The 8390-nt window shown below is 41.3% G+C and overlaps 1 long non-coding RNA gene across 1 annotated transcript; it reads left to right on the top strand.

Annotated features, from left to right (window-relative positions):
- The first annotated feature begins 634 nt into the window (after positions 1-634).
- Positions 635-6004, top strand: LOC141174635 (uncharacterized). Its single transcript, XR_012252928.1, has 3 exons — positions 635-744; positions 852-1073; positions 5708-6004. It is a non-coding gene; the product is annotated as an uncharacterized lncRNA (long non-coding RNA).
- The last annotated feature ends 2386 nt before the right edge of the window (positions 6005-8390 follow it).

Raw genomic sequence — 8390 nt, 5'->3', positions numbered from 1 at the left:
CGGAGCGTTGCGAGCGGCGCCAATAACAGGCCCAACATTCAAATCTTTTAAGGCAGTAAATAATATAGCATAGCCGGCGGCGTATATTCATAATTATAGGACTGGATGCGGCAGGTAGAATGTCAGAGCCGCGGTGGCGCAGAAATTCACGGAACGCTATGTAACAGGCTTTTATTTAACCTTTGAGCGTATTTCCTGCGGAGAGGGGCGGGACCAATAATCTTCACCTGTCAATCACAAGTTCACAAAAAGTTCACGTCTGACTTTAACCATCAAAGAAAGGCTGCGATTAGCCGGGGAGCGCGCTCGCTGCTCGCAGCCCATTTATTCTCCATCATCGGCTTCTGCACTTCACAGCAAAAACAGATTTTTTTTTTCTTTCTGCTAATGTAACGGTGGTCCACGTCCCGCATCTCCCCGACGCTCGTGCAGCGCTCCCATGCTCCATTGTGAAGCCATTATGTGGCCCCAGTCAGGAATGATAAATGACAGGCGGTCCCCAGGTAAAGAATGGAAAGTATTATTTTAGTAGAATAAACAGGAGTTAAATCCCATTTTTAATACGCCGCTCCCTCGCCGGTGACACAGGGAATGCATTATTTAAGTTAAGTGCATGATTAGGGGCGAGCGGCGCGGCATCCAGGGAACATCGCCAGCAAACACTATACTTACCTCCCTCGTCCTGACATATAGCAGCCACAATGACAGGTCTGGAGCGCAGCCGCTATACAGGAGCGCACAAAGGTCAGGTGATCGCTTGATTATTACGTGACACCAAAATTCACAATTTACAATATTGCTGCAGAAATGTCGCTTTCTCCCAATCACTTTCTTCACATTTCCGCTCGTAGCTCTGGAAACACGAGGAGAGGAAGAGCGGCGCGATGAAAGGAGAAGAAAGACGTGACGGGCGGATCACAGGAACGCGGGAAAGGAATGCTCAGAGCTGTCATTTTCTTTTTTTATTCTATTGTGTTTTCTTTACATTTACCGAAAAAGAAAAACTAAAAACACTCAAGTAAGTGATCGGTAGAAGTCCAGAAGACGGAGGATTTATTACTTTACAGCTTCAGGTATTTTGGCGTAAAAATTATTAATTTATTAATAAAATGAGAAAAGCTGAGTGACATAGATATATATAGAAAATAAATAGATAGATAATAGATAAATGATAAATAATAGATAGATGATAGATAGATGATAGATAATAGATAGATAATAGATAATAGATAGATAATAGATAATAGATAGATAATAGATAGATGATAGATAGATAATAGATAGATGATAGATAATAGATAGATGATAGATAGATAATAGATAATAGATAGATAATAGATAGATGATAGATAATAGATAGATGATAGATAATAGATAGATAATAGATAGATGATAGATAGATAATAGATAGATGATAGATAATAGATAATAGATAGATAATAGATAGAGGATAGATAATAGATAGATGATAGATAATAGATAGATAATAGATAATAGATAGATAATAGATAATTGATATATAATAGATAGATAATAGATAGATAATAGATAATAGATAGATAATAGATAGATGATAGATAATAGATAATAGATAGATAATAGATAGAGGATAGATAATAGATAGATGATAGATAATAGATAGATAATAGATAATAGATAGATAATAGATAATTGATATATAATAGATAGATAATAGATAGATAATAGATAATAGATAGATAATAGATAGATAATAGATAATAGATAGATAATAGATAGATGATAGATAATAGATAGATGATAGATAATAGATAGATAATAGATAGATGATAGATAGATAATAGATAGATGATAGATAATAGATAATAGATAGATAATAGATAGAGGATAGATAATAGATAGATGATAGATAATAGATAGATAATAGATAGATGATAGATAGATAATAGATAGATGATAGATAATAGATAATAGATAGATAATAGATAGAGGATAGATAATAGATAGATGATAGATAATAGATAGATAATAGATAGATAATAGATAATAGATAGATAATAGATAGATGATAGATAATAGATAGATAATAGATAATAGATAATAGATAGATAATAGATAGATGATAGATAGATAATAGATAGATGATAGATAATAGATAATAGATAGATAATAGATAATAGATGATAAATAATAGACAGATAGATAGATAATAGATAGATAATAGATAAATGATAAATAATAGATGGATAAATAGATAGATAATAGATGATATATACAGTACAGACCAAAAGTTTGGACACACCTTCTCATTTAAAGATTTTTCTGTATTTTCATGACTATTAAGATTGTACATTCACACTGAAGGCATCAAAACTATGAATTACCACATGTGGAATTATATACTTAACAAAAAAGTGTGAAACAACTGAAAATATGTCTTATATTCTAGGGTCTTCACAGTAGCCACCTTTTGCTTTGATGACTGCTTTGCACACTCTTGGCATTCTCTTGATGAGCTTCAAGAGGTAGTCACCGGAAATGGTCTTCACTTCACAGGTGTGCCCTGTCAGGTTTAATAAGTGGGATTTCTTGCCTTATAAATGGGGTTGGGACCATCAGTTGTGTTGTGCAGAAGTCAGGTGGATACACAGCTGATAGTCCTACTGAATAGACTGTTAGAATTTGTATTATGGCAAGAAAAAAGCAGCTAAGTAAAGAAAAACGAGTGGCCATCATTACTTTAAGAAATGAAGGTCAGTCAGTCCGAAAAATTGGGAAAACTTTGAAAGTGTCCCCAAGTGCAGTTGCAAAAACCATCAAGCGCTACAAAGAAACAGGCTCACATGAGGACCGCCCCAGGAAAGGAAGACCAAGAATCACCTCTGCTTCTGAGGATAAGTTTATCCGAGTCACCAGCCTCAGAAATCGCAGGTTAACAGCAGCTCAGATTAGAGACCAGGTCAATGCCACACAGAGTTCTAGCAGCAGACACATCTCTACAACAACTGTTAAGAGGAGACTTTGTGCAGCAGGCCTTCATGGTAAAATAGCTGCTAGGAAACCACTGCTAAGGACCGGCAACAAGCAGAAGAGACTTGTTTGGGCTAAAGAACACAAGGAATGGACATTAGACCAGTGGTAATCTGTGCTTTTTGGTCTGATGAGTCCAAATTTGAGATCTTTGGTTCCAACCACCGTGTCTTTGTGCGACGCAGAAAAGGTGAACGGATGGACTCTACATGCCTGGTTCCCACCGTGAAGCATGGAGGAGGAGGTGTGATGGTGTGGGGGGGCTTTGCTGGTGACACTGTTAGACCATAGTCACCAGACCTGAACCCAATCGAGATGGTTTGGGGTGAGCTGGACCGCAGAGTGAAGGCAAAAGGGCCAACAAGTGCTAAGCATCTCTGGGAACTCCTTCAAGATTGTTGGAAGACCATTTCCGGTGACGACCTCTTGAAGCTCATCAAGAGAATGCCAAGAGTGTGCAAAGCAGTCATCAAAGCAAAAGGTGGCTACTGTGAAGGACCTAGAATATAAGACATATTTTCAGTTGTTTCACACTTTTTTGTTAAGTATATAATTCCACATGTGGTAATTCATAGTTTTGATGCCTTCAGTGTGAATGTACAATTTTCATAGTCAGGAAAATACAGAAAAATCTTTAAATGAGAAGGTGTGTCCAAACTTTAGGTCTGTACTGTAGATAACAGATAGATGATAGATAGATGATAGATAGATAGATGATAGATGATAGATAATAGATAGATGATAGATAGATGATAGATAATAGATAGATGATAGATAATAGATAGATAATAGATAGATGATAGATAGATGATAGATAATAGATGGATAGATAGATAATAGATAGATGATAGATAATAGATGATAGATAATAGATAGATGATAGATAATAGATAGATAATAGATAATAGATAGATAATAGATAGATAATAGATAATAGATAGATGATAGATAATAGATAGATAATAGATAGATAATAGATAGATGATGATAGATAATAGATGGATAGATAGATAATAGATAGATGATAGATAATAGATAGATGATAGATAATAGATAATAGATAGATGATAGATAATAGATAGATGATAGATGATAGATAATAGATAATAGATAGATGATAGATAATAGATAGATTATAGATTATAGATAATAGATAATAGATAGATGATAGATAGATAATAGATAGATAATAGACAGATAATAAATAATAGTATACTAAGCCGCTCTACCAACGTCAAGGTAACCCAGATCAGAGCAGTCCCTATCTGATGTATTTAAAAACTGATCATGTGTATAGTACCTATATGAGCAGATCAGACAGGTAATGTCCATGTGGACACGCTGCAGAGGACGGCATCTTATGTGCATGGCCCACAAGGGAGGGGTGGAGACCTCCCTAATCTTGCAAAAACAAGAAACAAATTGAATACAAAAACATGGGCCATGCACACGGTTAGGGACTGCTCTGATGTGGGTTACCTTGACGTTGGTAGAGCGGCTTAGTATACATTATTGGAAAAAAACGTGTCAACCAAATACCTTGTTTTTTATCACCTTTTTACTAGCACTTGCTGTTTACTGTTACTTTTTTACAACAGAGTATTTTTATACGTTTGTTTTACTGTGTCCTTGTGTGTTTCATAATAGATAATAGATAGATGATAGATAATAGATAATAGATAGATAATAGATAGATGATAGATAATAGATAGATAATAGATAGATAATAGATAGATAATAGATAGATAATAGATAATAGATAGATAGATGATAGATAATAGATAGAGAATAGATAATAGATAGATAATAGATAGATGATAGATAATAGATAGATAATAGATAGATGATAGATAGATAATAGATAGAGTGGGCAAAATAAGTATTTGGTACACTGCCTATTTTGCAAGTTTCCCACCTACAGAGGATGGAGAGGTCTGTAATTTTTATCGTAGGTCACTTCACCTGTGAGAGACAGAATTTAAAAATAAAAAACAGAAAATCACATTGTATGATTTGGATTTTATTGCGTGAAATACGTATTTGATCTAATAGAAAAACAGAACTTAATATTTGGCGCAGAAACCTTTGTTACAATTCCTGAGGTCAGACGTTTCCTGTAGTTCTTGACCAGGTTTGCACACACCTCAGCAGGGATTTTGGCCCCCTCCGCCATACAGATCTTCACCAGGTGTGCACACACTGCAGCAGGGATTTTGGCCCCCTCCCCCATACAGATCTTCACCAGGTTTGCACACACTGCAGCAGGGATTTTGGCCCCCTCCCCCATACAGATCTTCACCAGGTTTGCACACACTGCAGCAGGGATTTTGGCCCCCTCCTCCATACAGATCTTCACCAGGTTTGCACACACTGCAGCAGGGATTTTGGCCCCCTCCCCCATACAGATCTTCACCAGGTTTGCACACACTGCAGCAGGGATTTTGGCCCCCTCCTCCATACAGATCTTCTCCAGATCTTTCAGGTTTCGGGGCTGTCGCTGAGCTACATTGAGTTTCAGCTCCCTCCAAAGATTTTCTGTTGAGTTCAGGTCTGGAGACTGGCTAGGCCACTCCAGGACCCTGAAATGCTTCTTATGGAGCCGCTCCTCAGTTGCAATCAGGCAGAGAATGTGTCCTGTGCTGCATGTACTGATTTGGTGGCTTCTGCAAGTAACACAATGTGAATTCTGTATTTTCAGGCTGTACGAGCTGTATGAGCGGCAGCAACCATCCCTCTGCCAGAAAAATGTAACTTTATTTAAAGCCATTGATCCTGATAAATGTAAGAACAAGTTCTATGCCTTCCGCATGTATGTAACATGTTACAGCCTGTCACTGGCATTAATAATTCAAGACATTTACAGAAAACAAACAAATTAGATCAAAGGAAAATAATCACAAGAAGCATAAAGAAAGGGAATAATATCAATAAATAATCCAAATACTAATGCAATCTTTATATTATCTGTGTCGACACAGCATTTATTATAAATGATGCCAGAAGTCTTTTCCAGTAGAACAAGAGACATAAGTCATGGCTCATATGAGCCTGAACATTGACTTTTGAATTGATTGTTTGTCGATTTGTTGACTGCTTGTTAACTGCCTATTGTATCCGTCCCTGCAGCTTATTGTTCTGCTATCCTTGGGAGACAAAGGTGTAGGTTAATTGAACAACCAGTGTTCGGCAACATGTTGATTACCCATTGTATCAGTCCATGCAGCTTGTTGGACTCTAAACATTAAAGGACAATATATGCACTCGGACAATGAGAGATAACTTCCTTCTACCTTCCCCAATCCTGTGGGAAAATGCCTGAATAAAAGCTGTGAACTATAAAAGGGGGACCTGCCTCTGTTTCCAAAGAGACTCTACAGAACAGCAGCCAGGGAACCATGGCACCAACTGGAGGAATACAGATCTGCTCCATTAACCATCACTGAACCCTGAAGGACATTTAGGGAACCAAGGTTGGTACAATCAGGTCAACTGGCCACATACCTCACTGTACTCGTTCAACTTCCAAAGCTTGCTGCTAACTCCTCCTTTGGGGCACGCCAAAAGCGGGATCCTACTGGTTGGGGTAGTTGGCCCTGGAAGCCCCGAAGTCACAGATGTTCTAATTCCTGGAGAGCCAGTGGAAGGGTGAGACTGTGTAATTTGCACCATCTTGTGTACTTGCTGGAACTGTACTATGTGTTATTGTCTATTGGTGATCCAATAAAGTATCACCCCATTGTGTTACCATCACCCTGTGTTATCTGAGTGGTATTCTGCACACTGGAAAGGAGAGCGGGTGTTCAGTGGCAGAAGACCTGGTCCATGTGGTCTTTCTAAAGACAACCAGGCCAGCCGAGAAGAGCAACCACTGACTCTCGTGTCTCCACATTATCTATAATGTCAGATGTTGGTCTCGTGTAATCACCTTACTACAAGCAGCGGGACATTATATCACAGGGCTTTTCAGGTGACTGTTAGAAGTGTTACATAGGATGTAATATATCATGGAGAATTTTACAACCTTTCTTGTGCACTTTGTGTCCTTGGTGGCCGTTGCACCGGTTGAGGATGTGATCCGTGATTATAGGAGGTGGCAGCGGCCCCAGCAGTGTCAGAGAGGTGGAGACAGACAGTGACTGCTCCTAGGAGGCGGCAGCGGCCCCAGCAGTGTCAGAGAGGTGGAGACAGACAGTGACTGCTCCTAGGAGGTGGCAGCTGCCCCAGCAGTGTCAGAGAGCTGTAGACAGACAGTGACTGCTCCTAGGAGGCGGCAGCTGCACCAGCAGTGTCAGAGAGCTGGAGACAGACAGTGACTGCTCCTAGGAGGTGGCAGCTGCCCCAGCAGTGTCAGAGAGCTGGAGACAGACAGTGACTGCTCCTAGGAGGCGGCAGCTGCCCCACCAGTGTCACGGAGCTGGAGACAGACAATGACTGCTCCTAGGAGGTGGCAGCTGCCCCAGAAGTGTCAGAAAGCTGGAGATATCCAGTGACTGCTCCTAGGAGGCGGCAGCTGCCCCACCAGTGTCAGAGAGGTGGAGACAGACAGTGACTGCTCCTAGGAGGCGGCAGCTGCCCAGCAGTGTCAGAGAGGTGGAGACAGACAGTGACTGCTCCTAGGAGGTGGCAGCTGCCCCAGCAGTGTCAGAGAGCTGGAGACAGACAGTGACTGCTCCTAGGAGGCGGCAGCTGCCCCAGCAGTGTCAGAGAGGTGGAGACAGACAGTGACTGCTCCTAGGAGGCGGCAGCTGCCCCAACAGTGTCAGAGAGCTGGAGATATCCAGTGACTGCTCCTAGGAGGCGGCAGCTGCCCCAGCAGTGTCAGAGAGGTGGAGACAGACAGTGACTGCTCCTAGGAGGCGGCAGCTGCCCCAACAGTGTCAGAGAGGTGGAGACAGACAGTGACTGCTCCTAGGAGGTGGCAGCGGCCCCAGCAGTGTCAGAGAGCTGTAGACAGACAGTGACTGCTCCTAGGAGGTGGCAGCTGCCCCAGCAGTGTCAGAGAGCTGGAGACAGACAGTGACTGCTCCTAGGAGGTGGCAGCTGCCCCAGCAGTGTCAGGGAGCTGGAGACATCCAGTGACTACTCCTAGGAGGTGGCAGCTGCACCAGCAGTGTCAGAGAGCTGGAGACATCCAGTGACTGCTCCTAGGAGGTAGCAGGTATCCCAGCAGTGTCAGAGAGCTGGAGACAGACAGTGACTGCTCCTAGGAGGTGGCAGCTGCCCCAGCAGTGTCAGAGAGCTGGAGACAGACAGTGACTGCTCCTAGGAGGTGGCAGCTGCCCCAGCAGTGTCAGAGAGGTGGAGACAGACAGTGACTGCTCCTAGGAGGTGGCAGCTGCCCCAGCAGTGTCAGGGAGCTGGAGACATCCAGTGACTGCTCC

This window comes from Phyllobates terribilis, unplaced genomic scaffold, assembly GCF_046119375.1.
Source record: "Phyllobates terribilis strain yellow unplaced genomic scaffold, ASM4611937v1 Scaffold_13__5_contigs__length_258822181, whole genome shotgun sequence".
Classification (NCBI taxonomy): Eukaryota; Metazoa; Chordata; class Amphibia; order Anura; family Dendrobatidae; genus Phyllobates; species Phyllobates terribilis.
The sequence above is the reverse complement of the archived record's forward strand: the minus strand, read 5'-3'. Positions and strand labels throughout refer to the sequence as shown.